The following is an 18,379-nucleotide window of genomic DNA, read 5'->3' on the forward strand; positions in this document are numbered from 1 at the left end:
AAATAGGAGGTGAAGTTTTATCATGACATTTAAGAGACACTAAATTATTCACTTAAGCTGATATAATCGTTTCTAAACATTTTTTTCTCCACTGCATGTTAGTCTCATCACATGCTCTCAGAGTAGGTTCTCGAAGGATATGTAGAGAAAGGCCACATGGGTCTCAGTAACGAGTAAAGGCTCCAAGGCAGAGAACTGGACAGGCTTTTGCATCCTCAGATATCCCTGGCTTCATGACTTCTCTTTAATGTGTTTCTCTGTTGGGGACTGTGGACCCCCAGACCATGAATTTTCTATGACTCTTTGCCCAATGGAGTAAACAGTTTGTTTTCCTGTGCTTGCAGCTGCTCTGAGCAACCTAAGAGCCTGATGTCAGGAGAATGGTTTCTGGTGGGCTTGCAGCTGAAGGATCCCCCAGAGCTAGGGCGTGGCCATTGGTCAGAGAAGGCACTAGATAAGCTGCCCTGGAACACAATAAAGTTGGCATTCTTGATTCAAGGGGACATTCTTTGTATTCTTGTTTCAAGGATGACCCGTGTCGTGTCTCTGTGTATGTGTGTGTTTCAATCTCAAGCCCCTTGCCTGGCCATGAACCATCCTATAGTGCAGGTGGTAAGCTACAGGAGTAGTACCGTAGTACATGTAGTACAGGTTCTACAGGACCGTAGTACACGTAGTAGTACTGAATACACAGTGGAAGAAAAACTGAGGCCCCTGGCCCAAAGCTGGAAGTGTATGGAGGAGGGAAAGCAAACACTTTGTACACAGATGTTTCTATAGTTTAGCTCAAAGGGTATGAGGTGGAAATAGAGAGTTCTGATCCTTGAGCTTGGGAGATGGCTCAGCTGCTGTTCTGGTTTGTTTTGCTGTTCCTCTCCCTAAGTGGCATGACCAAAAGCAACTTGGAGAAAGAATGGTTTGTTTCACTTTGCAGGTTACAGTCCATCATTGAAGGAAGTCAGGGCAAGAACTGAAGGCAGAAACCGTGGAGGAATACTGCTGCTTACTGGCTTGCTTTCAGGCCTGCAGCCACCTTTCTTATACAACCCAAGCCTACCTGCCTAGAGATGGTACCACCGATTGTGGACTAAGCCCTCCTATGTCAGTTAGCAGTCAAGAAGATTACCCATAGACACGTTGGCCACAGATCGGCACACAGGCCAGTCTGATGGGATAAAACCCTTCAGTGATGGTTCTTTCGTCCCTGATGTGTCAAGCTGACAGTCAAGATGTCAGTAGTTGACATGGTAACCGTTTAACCCTCGACCCACATAGGGGAACAGAACTGTCTGCTGCGAGTTGTCGTCTGAATTCACAAGCATACTGTGGCTCGTACATCTCTCGGGCTCATTCCCTGGGCCTCTGCACACACTCAATAAGCAAGTAAATGTTAAAAAATATTTTTATATAAAAAAGAAACCTGATTCTGGTCCCTGCTGCGCCCCTGACTAGCTAAGTATTGCTAGCAGGTCCCTCTACTGCCTGAACCTCGTTTCCCACCTTGGTGATTCAAGGTGTATAGAACAAACGACCCCTTGCATTTCTTTCAACACTAGCAAATTCACAGTGGAAACAACAACAGTGAAGTAAAATGGTGAGGCTATACATGAGACTGTGGGAGTTGGCACAAGCACATGGAAAATAGGAAGATGGAAACAAGCAAAGGTATCCGCTTATATCAGGGGATAGGGAAAGTTTATTGCACTCTTCTCATTGTAATAGGAGGAGGGTGGGTGTTAGCATCCACGATAAACTGAAGAAAAAGTTAATGATGAAAGGAAAGCCATCTGTAATTATATTATATTAAAAGTGAAAAGCTAAATTCTAAGTGTGCGTGTTCCAGCTATTGTGCAACAAAATCTACAGTGATAAAAAAAAGTAAACCGAACAACTAGATCAATGGGCAAATGCTACACACTCAGAAAACAGATAAAAATGACCTTCGAGCTCTCTTAACTTTATGGCAGACTAGCTTAGAAAACTCTGAGCCCAAGATTCTCTAGGCTTCCTCTGGTGCTCTTTCCTCCACAGCGTGGAAATAGCTGTCTTACACTGTGATTGTGAGCAATACATGAAACATTTATAGAGCGCACTCAGCCAAGGTCTTGGCATGTAGAATGTGTTCGATAATCAGAGTTCACCAAAGCTCCAGAGACATGCAGCTTATTTAAGAAAACAAGATATCCCTATTAAAAAATCCATCAATAACATTTGATTTAAATTTAAGTTCTAGCAAAAGTAAAAGGTGCGTCACCGGCAGTCAAAGTAATCATTGCCAAGTGGAGTTTGTTATCCGTGAGAGAGAGAGCTGGGGAAGGGGCTGGGTTTTACTGATTGTTTGTGCTGTGGCATTACTAGTTTATGAACTTCAGAAATTAGCTTATTTCACCCTTATGGAGGAATATAATCCTGTGAAGTAGATGTCACTATCATCTTCCCATTAGAGAATTAAGGCCCAGGAATAGTGTTTACCCGGTATCACCAAGTAATAAGCTGCAGAACTGCATTGAAAACTGTACACCTGGCCTATATCCTTGAACACCATGCTCTCAGATGGAGAGAGTTAGATCGTAAACTCAGGGAAGGGTTTAGAGGGGAGATTGCCTTTGGAGAGACGGGCAATTAAGGATGGGGATTCTCTTCTAAATAAATAAAAACAACATGTAAGTGATGCCACGATTGTGTGGAAAACCTGGGTGTGGTTCTGGGCAGGCTAATCTCGCGGTGTTTGTCACAGGCCTGGGTTTTCCCTTGGAAAATATTTATGTCTCACAGGGTCCAGTGAAAAATTATGGTGTGTTACTGTAACAAGAACACAAAGTGATATGTGACTTCATCCACGTTCAGCCACCATTCTGAGAAACTTCAGGGAAAGAAGGCATATCTAGAAGCAGCAATAGAAAGACAGTTATGGAGGCCTTAAGCTTTCAGTGAGCCTTTATACTTAGTTTAATTAAACTTGGGAAATAGGAAGATCATAGAGAAGTGGGGCCATTTCTGATGAGGAAACTTTTGACACAAAATGCAGGGGGCCAGAGGCAGATAGTGGAATAGAAGCCCCCGTGGCAAATATCACGCTTGAAGGAAAGAGTCAGTGGAAACAGGTTCAAAGGGTTTCTAATCCCTGACTGTGGCCTTTGGACTTCACCTTCTCTAAGGAGTCACCTGCTGGCACCTAGTGCTAAGGACTGTCCATGGGAAGTTTTCACAAGCATAGCCTCAGCGCGTAGTTTGAATGCCATCTTGGCTCATGTTGCTCAGCAACGTAAAGTCAGGATCCTCCCTGTGCTAGTTGGGTCACTCAGTAAGTGACCATATCCACAGATTGGCCTGAGAACATGATTTAGGTGTGTTTGAAATTTTAGAGGAAAGAAACCCATCAGGGGCCCAGCCTGATAACTCCTGAAAACATAAGTAGCCAGTGAAATGGACACGGACAGTAGTAACATAGGCAAGGCATGGGAAAGTTGGAAATTCCCAGTCAGTATGGAGAACTAATGTTTGAACAGACAAAGCAAAATCTTTGCAAAATGTAGCTGAAGAATCATCTCTCTGATGTTGAAGCTGATGGTGACTCCATCTTTCATCCTGAGCCCGACTCTGACATTATGACTTAGTTTTCTGAAGTCACCCTTAGTAGATGGGCCTGTGAAAGAGTCCATTGCATCTAGTTTAAATGCCAGCACTCGGGAGGCAGAGGCAGAGAGATCTCTGAGTTCAAGGCCAGCCTGGTCTATAGAGTATGTTCCAGGACATCCAGGGCTACATAAGGAAACTCTGTCTCAGGGGGAAAAAAGTGTGTGTGTGTGTGTGTGTGTGTGTGTGTGTGTGTATTTAATGAGTCGGATTAAAGTTTTTAAAAAGACATTTTAAAACCCTTGCTTGCCTCTTCTGTCATCTGAGCTAGACAGCAGCGTGGGTAAGAGGGCAGTAAATTCCTTTCTATCCATAGATGAAGAAACCCCGGGAAGCAGGTCCTAATGAGCTCCCCTGCTCTCCAGGACACTATGCTGCCCTCGCTGTCAGAGCGCCAACAAGGAGCAGCATGGCTCTGGCTCAGACCTTCAGACCCGTCTCTTCTCTGCTCTTCTTTCACCGTGTTGCCGAGCTGGTCACGGACCAGTTAGATCAGTTACCGTGCTGTGTCTGAGCTTTCAGATCTTTACCGAGAGCCGGGTGATTGCTTTGGAAATTGCTTCGCGAGTCTTAACTAAGGTGCCGGGTGATTTGAACTTGATTGTCTTTATTGTTGTGTGACAAGAAAATGATTTCCAAAGTGTCCCTGTTGATTACAGAATGAGGACTGACGCCTGGTGGGCACTTTCTCTTAGTGAAGATGGAACCTCAGGCCTTGGGGATCTTGTTTTCACACACAAGTAACTTCATTAAGTATAAACCCCAAAACCACAGCCTCGGAGAAAAAAAATAGAGAATGGGTAGGTTAGAGAAAAGGTGATATCGATTAGAGGGGAAAGTTGGGGTTTTTTGGTTTTCTTCTTTTTTTTCCCTCTCTCTCTCGTTCTAAGGTAGCCATGGATCATGGGGTGCAGTTTTTAGTTAGATATATGAGATATGCTTCCTTTGTGCGGGTAACTTCTTATGAAGTATTGGCTCAGCGCAATGTGTTTAAAGCACTAAATAAGTAACCCCACGTTCTTTATGTCTTGCATCTTAGCACATGTTATTTTTTAGTACATTCAGCCAGTGTGCTATTACTCATTAATTTGGAACCCAAGATTTATAGTTTTACCCCCCCAAAAAATGTAGTGATTGAAGTTATGTAAAATAATTTCTCATTTTCTAGGTAATTAAAGCCCAAATGATTCATTCAAGGTCAAGGTCACATAGCTGAGAGTTTTGAAAACTGTAGATACAACATGTTTTCTGAATAAAGGGGGTAGAAATTACGGCTAGAGAGACGGCTTGGTGGGCATCCGTGCCTGTTGTGTAAACATGAGGATCTGTGGCATTCATGGACAACTCTGGTCATGACTACACATACTTGTGACCCCAGTGCTGGGTGGGTCTATGAAGGGAGAGACAGGAGAGATGCTATGGTTGGCTGCATTCCTGCCTACTCCAATGTAGTGAGTTCCGGGCTCAGTGAGGATTGTATTCCAAGGGAATAAGACAGAGAGAGATAATAGAAGTCACTCAGCATCCTCTTTTGGCCTTCATGTGTGCACCTGTACATTCGTGCGTGCATGTGCACACACAAAAAATGACTAAATTTTTTTTTAAAACCTATGGTGGAAATGGGAATGGAGCTGTTACGAAGATAAAGAAGTAAATTGGACTTGGTATTTTTACAAACTAAGACCTGGACCTTTGCTATACTTAGTTAAGAATGCAGAATGCATTTGCCCTTAAAATAAAGTGTACTTAATTTTCAAATACAAAAAAAAAGTTTTTATAATCTATTTAAATATATATTCTTTTAATTTTTTTTTTTGCCCATCTTCCTCACTACTGTGTAGATAGGAGTGAGGAAAGTGTGGTTAGTTCACAGTGGTCCCCCCTTCTCTGCTCCTATCCCAGTGACAACGAATAAATGCGAGTGATCAGCCGACAGTCACTACAGGACGGGAATATGCCAGTCACTTCTTCATTTGTCACCTTGAGGACCATGAAACGCTAATCATGGAACGGATCTAAGCCCAGGAACCTGCCTCATTTGGGGAGAAGATGAAATTAGGTCCCCAGGGTCACAAGTCACTTAATGACAGAGCCATGAATTATAACCCGGATTTTTCTCATTTCTTCCTTTTTAATCATATAAGGACACTGGAGAATGTATGAGTAGAATAAGATGTGGTTGCTCCATTCTATGAGTTTAAATTGGACTGACACCCTTGGACCTGATCTCCTTTCTGTATGTCTCTGTGGAATTCACGGGTACACTGGTCGACGGAAAGCTTACATAGTTGAGATTTTCCTTTAAAATACTATATCCTATCTTACTTTACGCTGTGTTTCATTTGTAACCTTTGGTTCCCAGGAGAGATTCTTGCCTCTAATTTGCTCCTGTTCTAAAAGAACTGGGTCGGAAGACAGGCTATCAAATTGAAAGAAATATGCACCCGTGTGTTCATATAGCAACTGTCCAGAAAGGTCGCCCTTAGCCTAGCCCTTCCAGTGCTGTGAACTGCCGTCCACAGGTGCCACTTCTCTGGGCTTGATCCAAACAGCAGACACCAAGTCACGGAATTACTTTTCCCAGAATCCATCTTATCAGAAACATGAAGAAAGTAGAAAAGATGCTCCCAGTTCATAATTCAACATCCTTTGACCGTAAACTGTGCACGCAAAATTGAATTTCAGAAAGAAAGCATGGTGGGCCACACATGGTGTGTGGCATAAGAAAGTCTCGCTTCCTCCACTGTCTGCTATTTTGTACTGAGACGAGGGTAGAGCTGAGTCCTGAAGCCACAAGTGCTAACTCTGCATCTTCTGACCTTAACTCCCAGCCATGCTGCACAGAGAACACATCTGTCTTTCCCCTGCCCTCTGCCCTTCCTCCCTACAACCTGAAATTTCCCCTTGACCTTCTCTGAAAACACCTGATGGTTATCTCCTCGCAGACTTGGAAATGAAATCACCTTGTTGGAAGACATAATTAATTTACCGTCAGCAAAGCCATTGTTTGAACATCTGTAGACAGATGCCGAAGTGGGCATCTGGTGTGCTTTTAATTGAGCAGGTTCATTCATCTACAAATATTTATTGAGTGCCTACTAAACAACGATCATTGTACTGTATACCACGGGAGATAATGGAAATTAGGTACATTAGTGACCAAAAGGGAAAACCATTTGTTCAATCCTCTGCTGTCAAAGGCTTTGATGTCGAGCATAGTTTACAGCTGATGGAGGAAAAGCCACGCTTTCCCACCCAGTTCTTGAAATTTTGCTCCAGCACCGAATAACCTATGCTACTTGAAATTCTAAAGAAGTCCCAAGGAAGAAATACTTATCCCCAGGGTGACAATGGTGTGCTGATGGGGGATATGTTGGCAGAGTCTGCAGAAAACACAGTTGAATGCCTATCAAGAACAAGCAGACAGCACCCAATGCCCCCATTAGACACAAAGTCCCGCAGACATGTCTAGGCTGATGACGTTGTCCCCATTCTGACCCTAATGCTGACTGATGTCAGCCACATTGCGTTCAATTCTTCTGCAGTTGTTTCATACTGCATAGCACTGATCTCATTGGGATCCTGGCAGAACTTCCATTTACGTGTTCTGCTCCTGGCTCCACTCTGGCCTGACTGTGAACATCGTTTGTTAGACTTCAGGACAAGCTAACAGAAGCATTGTCCAGGAATGTCTTGCTGAAGGAAACTATGATGATGTAGTAGGCAGGAATCATGGGAACAGGTTTTAAACCTCTCCTGGTTGGCCTTCTGATCTTGGCAAAGGTAGACTGGAGCCAAGAAAGCGTCCAGCCTGTGAACTCCCCATTAGTCATTCTGTGTAGGGGATGTTCATAATTGGGTCATTTATAAACTGTCCATTGCCATGTGTTTTTATTTATAGCAATTAATTTTTAATCTACTTTGTTGTTCATAGATGTTAATGATACTCGTAATTGGCCTTATCCCAGTACTGTCCCAAATGCTGGCTAATAGCCGCCATGATGCCTTAAACCCATCGAGGGTCACCTCTTATCTTCAGCTCTGAACTCAGTCCCCCTTTGTTTCTCTGGCTCTCAAACTTTAAATACTATTTGATATAAATTTTTTTAAAAAAATTAAAGACAAATTCATTATCTTACTTAGAGGCGGGAGAATGCGGTACTACTCCTGGCGTCCAGCGTTTTGGGGTCTTCAGGGCCTCAGACTGTCCTTCTGTCTAGCTGACCCATGACAATAAGTTAGGCCAGTTTGTTTTCTGCAGCGTCAGGGTGTTAAGCCTCTTGATCTCTTGACATCTTTAGAATGTCATGATTCCTTTGCTTCAGATACTTTTCATCATTTGTTCTGTGTATACTAAGAGAACGTAGATGGCTTAGAAAATAGCCATTCTGTGTAAAGTTACAGCCATGCTTGTCTCAGAGTCCCAGGGTAACACAAGTCCATTTCCAAGGCCAAGGCCATTTATGCTCTTATCTGGTGCTAACCCAATTCCCTGGGGTTTATGAGGAGGTTCACTGCGCTGAATCAAGTTCAAGTGCCAAGTAATCAGATTAAAATAGGGTTGTAGACTATGACAAAGCCTAGGATTGATGCCATACACGTACTCTGCTTAAGGATTTCGGGGGTCAGTGTTACTAATGGCTCTTGGCGTAAATGGGAGATACTAATATTTCTGACCATCAATGTGACATTGCTATTTAATGTAGATGATACAGCACAGCCGTAAAAACGACCACATCATCACTTGACGGATGGCACAGCGGAATGAGCACCGGAGTTGGCGTTGAGGGTTTCAGCCTAGGTCTGTGTCTTTTTCTCTGTGCCACTACTGCCATTTGACTTTTGTGCTACTCTTAAAACATCTTCTTATATGTCATCAAGAACATTTGTGTTAGCAGTTGTCAGATTTTGCCAGAAAAAACTAGCTTATCTGAGGACAGATTGAGAGATTTAACTAGGCCCAGGCGCATGCCTAATGGTAGGAAACATTGCCTAGGATGCCTAAGTCTCTGGGTTCAGTTCCCAAATCAAAACAGAGAGTGGACCAATGAGAAGGTGAGAAGAGAGGCTCTGTCATGGGATTTTAAAAAACTTTTTCCTGCGCTTCAGTTATTTTACCTATTTAATAGGAGATCATTACCTCTAATCTGTTGTGCATGCTTGTTTCCAGAATCAAATGAAATAAGTAAATGTGTTCTAAACCCTTAGTAGAAGACTCAGAATCTCAGAGAGATATTAGCGCCGTCTCCCAGGACTGCATCTGGTTTGATTTATGTCATCTGTGATTAGCATATGATAATCTCTCTGATATTTTCATGAATTAATGCTTTGTGATTTTGTGTGGTGTTATCTTGTTATTGGAATATCATTAGAGGATCTAATACACGGGGCTTAGTCATTCTGTGTGAGAAAACAGCACCCCAAGATACACCACAGCGTTTTCATTTGCTGAGCAAACTACTCTTGCTTTTTAATGTGGAATGCGAAAAACTAATTGAACCAAAAGACAAAATGAATTTTGACTCAGATGGTGCAGGATGAATCATAACCTTCTTTCTTATCTAAGATGTAAAGAAAAAAAATAATGCAAATGCAGTACCACACGGCCTGACTGTCTGTGTCAGCATAATCGATGCAGCCTGTTTTTCAACAGAACAGAGCACATTGCTACCAAGCTGAGAGTGGCAGGTAGTACAAAACCCTAGGTAATTTTCTTCTTTGCCGATACCCTGATGAAAGGGTCTTTTATGTCCTTGGTTCAAGCATGCCAATCATAGGGTTCTGTTCCCATCAGTATATGTTGCCTAAAACCATTCAGAAAGCCACCTTTAATCTCACCTGAGCAATTAGGGGCCAGAAAGTTGACTGTGTACTCAACGCATGGTCCCCATAGCAGCTTGCCAGGTAGCCAGGACGAGGGGCGGGGGTGGATCATCAGAACCTGTTCCCTGAGGCATGGCTCTCTTGGGGGGTATCGAAAAGACTATTCAAAATAAAACAGACTTTGTTCTTCTAGATTCTGGGATCCAGATTTATAATCTGGCAATCAGCCTGTGAATATAACTTATATAAATAGTCTTTATTAATTAAGATGCGCTTGAAAAACCTCCACTTTTTTTTCTAACTGTTCTTTTTCATTTACAATTGTTGTAGGTCTCATCACAGTCGCGCGTGTGTGTGTGTGTGTGTGTGTGTGTGTGCGCGCATGCGTGTGCACACACACACGCCTGGGGTTGCTACCTACTGTATTGGTGTATTCTAAGATTCCCCAGTAAAGATGACATATCCTTATGTTGCTGTTTCTTCTTCAGAGAGCAAAATGAGACCTAGACCTGTGGTTTGAGGGGTTTGTCTGGTTTAAGAAGTCCCTATGCTGCTCCATCAGGTCTTTTGCTTGCAGGACATGTTCTTTGGAGTAGTTTGACTCCAAAACATGCTTCTATTGGTTCTTAATAAAATGGGACTAGCATCCAGTGAGCATGTACTCAACTTAGTTTGTGTTGCTTGTATATCTTTACTGTGCCCCTTTGATGCTCTTTTTATTTTTTACAAATGATAAAACAGAAGCATAGGAAAGTTAAAGAGGTTTCCTAAGGTGTAGTGATTATAGTTGTAATTTGAACCCACAGCCTGACTTTTGTCCCCTGCATATACTGGGACTGTGACCACAGTTGGCAGAAGGGAGGCAAAGCATAGTAAACGACAAATTCTGTGTTCAGATCCTAACCTGGGTCTCCCTCTGTTTCTTCTGGAGGATATTTCTTAGAATGCTTTGCTCTCTTCTCATTGAATGGTCTCACCAGTGACCAAGCATGAGGTGGGCATTGAGACATGCCAGTACTCTGCTATACTATACCAAATGTCTGCAGAGACGAGGAGTTAACTCATCCACAATAGTGTTCAGCTGAACTACTTAAACCACCAAATCAATGTTCAGTGTTGCAATTCCTCTTGTGAGTGACACCTGAGATGCTCATCCCCATTCCTTTTCTCATCTTAGGCTTGACTGAATCTGGTTATTTGTGCTTTTCGCAGTCTCCTTGTTGAGAAACTCCACATACTGTCTCAGGCCAGAGCTATCCTCTTTCACAAATGGCCATGACTTGATTTTTAGCAGTCCATCAGAGTGGGTTTTTTTTTTTTTCCTAGGCTAGGGAACCTTAGAAAAGCTACTCCACTTCACTGGCAAACTGGAAAAGGGAGAACAAGGAAAAGGAATTCATCTTGAAAACAAGATTACCCTGTTGGCATGTCCTTAGGCAAAGGAGTTCAATGCAGTAGCTAGCAATTGGCTCACTCGGTCGGAAGTTGATGCTATTTTAGGTCATCAGCAGGAGTGTCAATGTATCTGTGAATTTTGGCATTTTGTTTCATTAAGGTGGTTCAGGAAGCCAGACACTGATTAACTGATTATTCAACTTGGTTCCCACTCCTAATTTTGGATGTGTGGTGTCTTCAGGCAGCTGTTGTGACACTCTGCTTCTAAAGAAAACTTTGCTTGTGCCTCTAAAACAATTTTGGGAACAGTTTACCCCACATCCTACTCTCTTGGATTCTCTGCATCTCTGGTGACAGATGCCATGGGGATACAGTTGCTTCTGGATCCTGGCATTTCTAGGAAGTACCAGGTATGTCCTGCCAGTGACCATCCACACTGCCTGCATTCTCTGGTGTACTGGGCTCAAGGTGGACCTTCTCTTGGAGATTACCCAAGAAGATGCCCATGAGAGAAATGACCTCAGCACTGAAGAACTTATAAAGGGAAGAGAAACCCTAGTACAGGCCACAGGATGTATATAGGTAAGACTAGGAACATTCTAGACTCTGCTGGTAAGAAACTGGAATCTGATTTTTATTTATGACTATGCTTTAAGTAGGAAAGAAGGACAGTGATTTCTAGTCCAGAGGCCTAAATGTTCTTTATCTATTTATTTATTCATTGAATGGTTTTTGTAGACCTACTATGGGCTGAGCATTTTCACTAACCATTGATCTAAAAATTGAGGACAGAAATGCCTACCAAAAAAAAAAGAAAGAGAAAGAAAGATGTATGACAAATACTAGACTTTGTTGATACTATGTAAAGAAAAACTGTTGACTGGGATTGAAAGAGCCGGGAATAGTTAACTGATCTTGTTAATGTTGGAACTAAATAATACCTGGATTTTTCTGGCAACCCATGCATTCAAGACACTCACAACAGTTCAGTAGGAGGAAAGGAAGAGGACCACCAGAGAATTACTGAAAGTGCAGTATGACTAGAGAAAGCTGCCAGGAAAGAGAAATGAGACTATAGACTGACCAATATCTAGATCCAGAGGCCTTTGTTTGATTGTTGTCAATGATACCATTAGGTAAGACAAAAAAACAAAAGCTTAGTAGTAGTCCTGCCATGAGCCCACTGCGATCTTCCCTATGGGAGATGGTGTAATTTCCATTCATCTGTACTCATTGAGCACCTACTGTATGCATCCACACATTGTTACAACAGCAGAGAGTCGAGCAGACAGAATTCTGCTGGGAGGCTCACGTTCTGGTGAGTGGACATAGTACGTGAACGCATAGAAAACGACATTCTATAGAGCAGTCGTTCTCAACCTGCCTGATGCTGTGACCCTTTAATACAGTTGTTCATGTTATAGTGACCCCAACTATAAGACCATTTCCATCGCTACTTCGTAACTGTACTTTTGCTACTGTCAGGAATTATAATGTAGGTATCTGCATTTTCTAATGGTTTAGGTTAGGTAACACCTGTGAGAAGGGTAAAACCCGCAGGGTGGGAACCACTGTTACAGAGTATCATAGAAAACCAGCAGGAAAATGATAGCACACAAAACAGATGCGGGTGCATCAGGCTGGATCACCGTGGTAGTGGTGGGGCAGCTTGAGATCCCATTGGTGAGATCTGCTGTGCCCAATATTGTTTCTATTGTATTGTTGTTGTCGTCGTCTTATAAATTGTTTGCTTTCAGCCAAACAGGAAAATATACAATGTCAACATTACAGTTACATTTATCTGTATGTAGCAGTCTCTGTTGCCAATATAATATATGCCAGGGAAAAAAACATTAAAGGAGAAGGAGGGAAAGAAAATCCCTCAGACACTAATCCTTGTTATTCTAAAGCTAGAGTTTCAATTAAAAAGTCACACGAAAGACCCCTAGATTTAATCCAGATCCCTTCCAAGGGTGGCCATCCAATTTGGCTTGACCATCTCCAAATTCCTTGAGCTGCTTTGGTAGCTCTTCTGGGCGTGTGTGGCCCGAGGGTCACAGTTTGTAATAGATTGACAGAGAAACCTGAGAGCAATCAGGAAGTCATTGTTTCCCAGGCATTTCAAACACGGAGTCTTCTTGAAGCTTGTGTGGGGATGCTTTTCAGGCCCCACATCAGAGAGACCCAAAGCTCAGGATCCAAGTCAAGGATTGAGTCTCTCTTCTGCCACACTGACCATGAATAAACCACCTTACACCCCTGTCCTGTGGCACTGTTTCTGGAATGGGAAGCATCCTGAGTTTCTTGGTTCTGTGTATGAAGACTAAGAGTCACCCAGGGGAATAACTTTCCCATGAGACAACACTGTGGGCATATATACATCTTAAGACCCTCACCCAGTGACAAAATTTAGCTGACTATGGCATATTCTTATGTATCATGGAATTAAAAACTCAGTTGAGAGTTACTGATCGAGTTTCATCTGGTCACATCATAGAGCTAAAAACAGAAAAGCATTGGTGATGCCTCTCAGAAGGTCCTCTGAGACACATCTGCATAAGGAACCATGGTTTTCCGACTTTTCGCCGATTGTTGATTTTCATTTTAATTTCACAAAACCCTATTTCTGGGATACATTATGTCTTGCTTCATGGTCGTGGTGGCACATAAGCCAGCAGGCAGGAGTGTTTAGTTTGCCTGGCATCCCATGACAGATGTGTTGGTAAGGGAGAGTGTGCTCATGGTTTCCTGCCGAGACTCACCTGCTCACTAGCCAGAGCTCGTCAGCACATTCTCACAGTGGCTATGTCTGTGGGCTGCACGGCTTCTGGGGTGTCTGTTTTCAATTTCTGTTCCTTTGATACCTGAACAAATAACAGAGATGGTGAAACCGAACACAATTAATCTCCTAGATTGTCATTTCTCTTTTTCAGTGAGTCAGTCTGTTTGGTAATGACACGGGAGATTGGAAGGTTATGAGGTGTGCTTCAGTGGATGTTTGTGGAAAAACCTATTTGTCCATCACAGTTTATTTGGAGTGGATTAGAGTCACTACACAACATAGCTAAGGTGGAGAGAAGATAAATACATTTGGAAGTCTTTGCCCTCAAGAAACTTAGACTGTCACAGGTTAGACAGTGAAAAACATGTAATAATTCTTCCCCCTGTGAGATAAATAACATGAGAAATTAACTATACATATGACTTAAGAATGTCTTGGGACATGGAAAATATAGGTAGGTTAAGGGGGTGATACCTGATCTAATTAAAGAAATGTGAATTCCCCCCACCCCAATAGAAAAGGTGAAGAAAGGCATGACACAATGAAATACGAGGTAGAGAGGCAGGAAAGCCCAGAAGGTGGGGACAATGCCACCCTCTTCTGGTGGTGATAGTAGAGTGTCCCCGCACTACTAGCCCAGTGGTGAGCCAGTGGTAGGGGCATGGAAGGAGAGACAGTCGCTGCCACCAGATCAGTGGTTGGTAAAGGAGGGAAAAACCATTTCTGTTGCCACATAACACTGCTGGTGGCCACGACAATTTTATAGAGAGTAGAGACTTGCCGGGTGACAAAAAGATGATAATGCTATCTTCTTCTCAGACTGCAAAACAGGAAGTGCCTGCATTTCAAATGAAGTCAGCCCTGCTCTCCCTGCCCTTGAGTTTTTTGCAGGTCAGCAGCACTGTAGGGATCCCACTGTGTGAAGATTCCACCGCACTCAGCAGGAGGAGGATCACCCCATCTTTAGAAGTGTAAATGTGTACACATCTAGATTTGAACATTACTTCCAAGATGCAACAAATAGGCAAGCTGTCAGAAAACCCTTACCGTGTATTCTTACTTCTGTGTTCTTGTTGCTTGTGTTTGGTTGTGCGGCCTGCTAAAGAGTTTGTCTGTGTTTACCATGGAAAGGACCTTGGAAGCCATCTCCAAGTGTTCTTGTTGTCGTTTGTTTGTTTTAAATAAAACGATACTTAAGAGAAGCGATAGCCTCTGTTACAGCCACAATGTCTAAGAACACAGTTAAAATTTGATCCTTTCGTGTCGAATCCTTGCTTCCTCTTTATATTGATCCTTTATTGTTTTGTAGTCATGAATTGAGTAAATTATCCCAAGAGATACCCTGAGACCAGTCCCTGTTGTATTTAATACAGTTTCAGTTACCGAGACTATCATGGTTTAGATATATGAAATGGAAAATTCTAGAAACAAACAAATCATAGTGTTGGATTACATGTCATTCTGGGGAATGTGGTGAAGCCTCATGCTGTCCTTCTTCAGCACAGTTGGAACACAAGCCCTCCCTTGGGCCTTTGTCATACACCTCACATGACACCTGTTGCTTAGGCACTTGGTGGTGCGCTTCACACCACACTGTCGGAGCGTGTTCGCTCAGTAACCCTTCTTCCACTTAGTAGTGGCCCCTGAACCAAAACAGAGGTGCTGCTAATTCAGACATGCCAAACAGGCTGGCAGGTGCTTCCTTTAAGTGCAAGGGGAAAGGACTCTTGTTAATAGGGGAAAAGGGAAAAACCCAGATGCTGAGGCTGCTCAACTCTGCAGAAAAACAAATCTTAGTATCCATGAAACTGTGAAGAAGAGAATTCATGCTAGCTTTTCTATCTTACTTTAAATTGCAAAAGTTCTGATTACAGTGAATAATAACCCCCTCCCTCCTTCCTTCCCTCCCTCCCTCTCTCCCTCCCTCCCTGTCTTTCTCTGTCCAGTTAGCACTGCCACATACATGCATTAATGTGGGGCCATTTTTTGGAGTTTGAGGAACCTACAAGCATCTATATACGCCATTCCCTCCCTCCCTCTCCTTCCCTCCCTCCCTCCCTTCTTCTCCTTCCCTCTCTCCCTCCCTCTCCTTCCCTCCCTCCCTCCCTCCCTCCCTCCCTCCCTCCCTCCCTCCTCCCTCCCAGCAGCTATCTTTCCAGAAGCCTGGCATGGAAAAAGGTGGGCTAAGTGATCTCCAATCATCTCTGGACAGGGCCATTGGAAGGGGAGTGTATCACAGTCCTGTACCCTGGACCTTCTCCCTTCTTCTCCAGTTAGCTTGATAAGATTGAAGAGGAAGATTACAGATGATGAAGATTGTATCAGTGATGGTTTATGATGCCTACATTAGTTTCCTATGGATGCAGTAAATTACTACAGATGTAGGGCCTAGAGCAACATATATTTGTTATTTTACTGTTCTGTGGTCAGAGTTCAAGATATTCATAAGGCTGCATTGCTTTCTTTCACCTGAGGGGTACTCCTGTTGGCCCTTTCTGTTCCTTGGAGCTTCTCACAGCCCCCCCTCCCCCATGGTGTTTCTGATGACCTTTTTCCTAGTCACTCCTTCCACTGATGGCATCTTAGGAAGACTCAGCAATTTGTAAGGACCTGTGGGATCAGATTGGGTTCACCTAGATCACCTCAGCTACTCTCCCCCTTAAGATTGTCACCCTAGCTACCAAATGGCTAGAACCAGAACCTAGGTGTCAAGCATTAAGACGAGGTCATCTTTAGGGGATTTATGCTTCTGCCGTGGCCTTCCAGAAAAAAATCCCTCGGTGACCTAGAGATAGCAAGGCCAGCTTGGTTCTTGGAGATAGGCAGGAGTCCCAATACGTCTTGTTTGTTAAAAGACTGAATCATTGCTGAAAACACTAATCTTGAAATAAAGAAAAAATTCAGATTTGATGACAAGTTCTAATGGTGCTTCGGCTGTGGAAGACAACATTCTAACGTAACAGGAAAGCCCGGTCAAAGTTAGAACAACTCGAAGCTTCCAAGTAACGTGGATCTCTTTAGTAGAGCATTGGAAGTAATAAAACCCTGGGGTACCTTTCCCCAGCATTTCTCATTCTCCTTTGCCTACTAAATGGTCCAGCCTTCCTCTGCCTTTATTGCCATTGCCCCCCCCCCCCCCCACCACGCACACTTCTTTATCAACAGAGTAGCCCTGGGTCTGGATGAAGAACTGGGGGGATGAAGAAGTGGCAAAGGTAAATGTGTTAAGTAGAAAGAGGTAATGGGTAGCAGTTGTGCCCCACCCACCCCCATCCTGTCTTATCAGCCAGTTTGGTTTCCTGAGAACCTTGAAGTCGGGTTCTAGAATTGAGCAGTAGAAAGCTCGCTCTAGTCTGGTGGAAGACTGGAGGGGATTTAGGGGTGCATGAGTGATAGTCAGAAAGGACATGTGCGTCACAGCACAGATCCTCTCTGAGGAGAAAACAAATGTGGCTCCCTGCTTGAAATGTTTCTCTCCAGCAGTGGAAACCGGGTCAGATGGAGTTCAGAAATGAATAGCGTTGTCTTAAGATCTAGAGAGAGGATAAGCGAGGAGTGCGTCACGCTTAGAGATGAGCTCGAATTGGCGGTTCAGAAGCCACTCTCCCATGAGCTGCAACGATTCCCTTACCGCTTTAAAGCCGACCAAATAGGACATTATATCAAGCAAGATTGGTCATTAACAAAATCCTAAGAGAAGAAAAACAAACTTCTCTACAATGCCTGAATCGGATTATATTTTCAAAAAAGTAAGGAGACAGTGTACACTCTAGAATGTTGGTGCCCAGATCAAGCTGGAGAATACAAGTTAAAATATTCTTTAAGTTCAGCTCCCAGTGTTGTGGGCACTCTACATCCTGGTCCTTTTTGCTTGGTATTTTGCCCTAAAGATAAGATTTTCCTCTTGTTTGCTTGGGTGAGGGAACAGCTAGGCGAGCAACACTTTGGTAATGGGTTGAAAGTGGCTGAGTCTGAATTCGTGGCCACCAAATGTTACACTTGGACTGAGCCCTGGGCAGTAGACCAACTGTACATACAAACTCGTTTGTGACTGTGAGTGGACCTGATCTATGAGTGACTACTCCTGTATCGCTGTGTTGGAAAATGGGTTTGGAGTTGAGATCACAGTCTAGTTTAGCAAATTTGTGTTTTCCTTTACTAAAAAGACAGGTGTGTGTGTGGTGTGCGTGTGTGTTTACATGTTCTATATATTTACATGTATGTGTAAATGCTCCAGTGTTTCAGTAGAACCTCAGGAGGAATCAGTGACATTTCAGAAAAATCATTTGCAATCATTATGTTGTCTAATAAATCTGTGAGGAAATTGATTTCTCTCTTCTCCTTTTGCTGGTGTGCCGTGAGGATAGGAACACCCATGTGAAGCATACAGGATTTAGAGGAGTGACTTCTTCTAGCTCACAAAGGGCTTCCTCATTTAACCACACACTCATGTGGATCAGAGGCTTCCCGGTGAGCTCTCAGAGTCCCCTGTCTCTGCCTCCCAGTGCTGGGGTTATAGTCACATACGGTCAAGCCTGACTTTTGGATCAGATGGCTTCCCGGTGAGCTCTCAGAGTCCCCTGTCTCTGCCTCCCAGGGCTGGGGTTATAGTCACATACGGTCAAGCCTGACTTTTGGATCAGAGGCTTCCCAGTGAGCTCTCAGAGTCCTGTCTCTGCCTCCCACGGTTGAACTTATAGGCACAAATGGTCAAGCCTGACTTTTGGATCAGAGGCTTCCCGG

General features: G+C 43.4%; 1 protein-coding gene across 2 annotated transcripts in view; it reads left to right on the forward strand.

Moving 5' to 3' along the window:
* Window positions 1-18,379, forward strand: part of LOC121464860 (LIM domain containing preferred translocation partner in lipoma) — a 601,897-nt gene that overhangs the window by 463,955 nt on the left and 119,563 nt on the right. The gene's annotated exons all lie outside the window — the stretch shown is intronic.

Source organism: Microtus oregoni, unplaced genomic scaffold (genome assembly GCF_018167655.1).
Source record: "Microtus oregoni isolate MIOR12 unplaced genomic scaffold, Mior012 000029F_ref0000214, whole genome shotgun sequence".
Lineage (NCBI taxonomy): Eukaryota > Metazoa > Chordata > Mammalia > Rodentia > Cricetidae > Microtus > Microtus oregoni.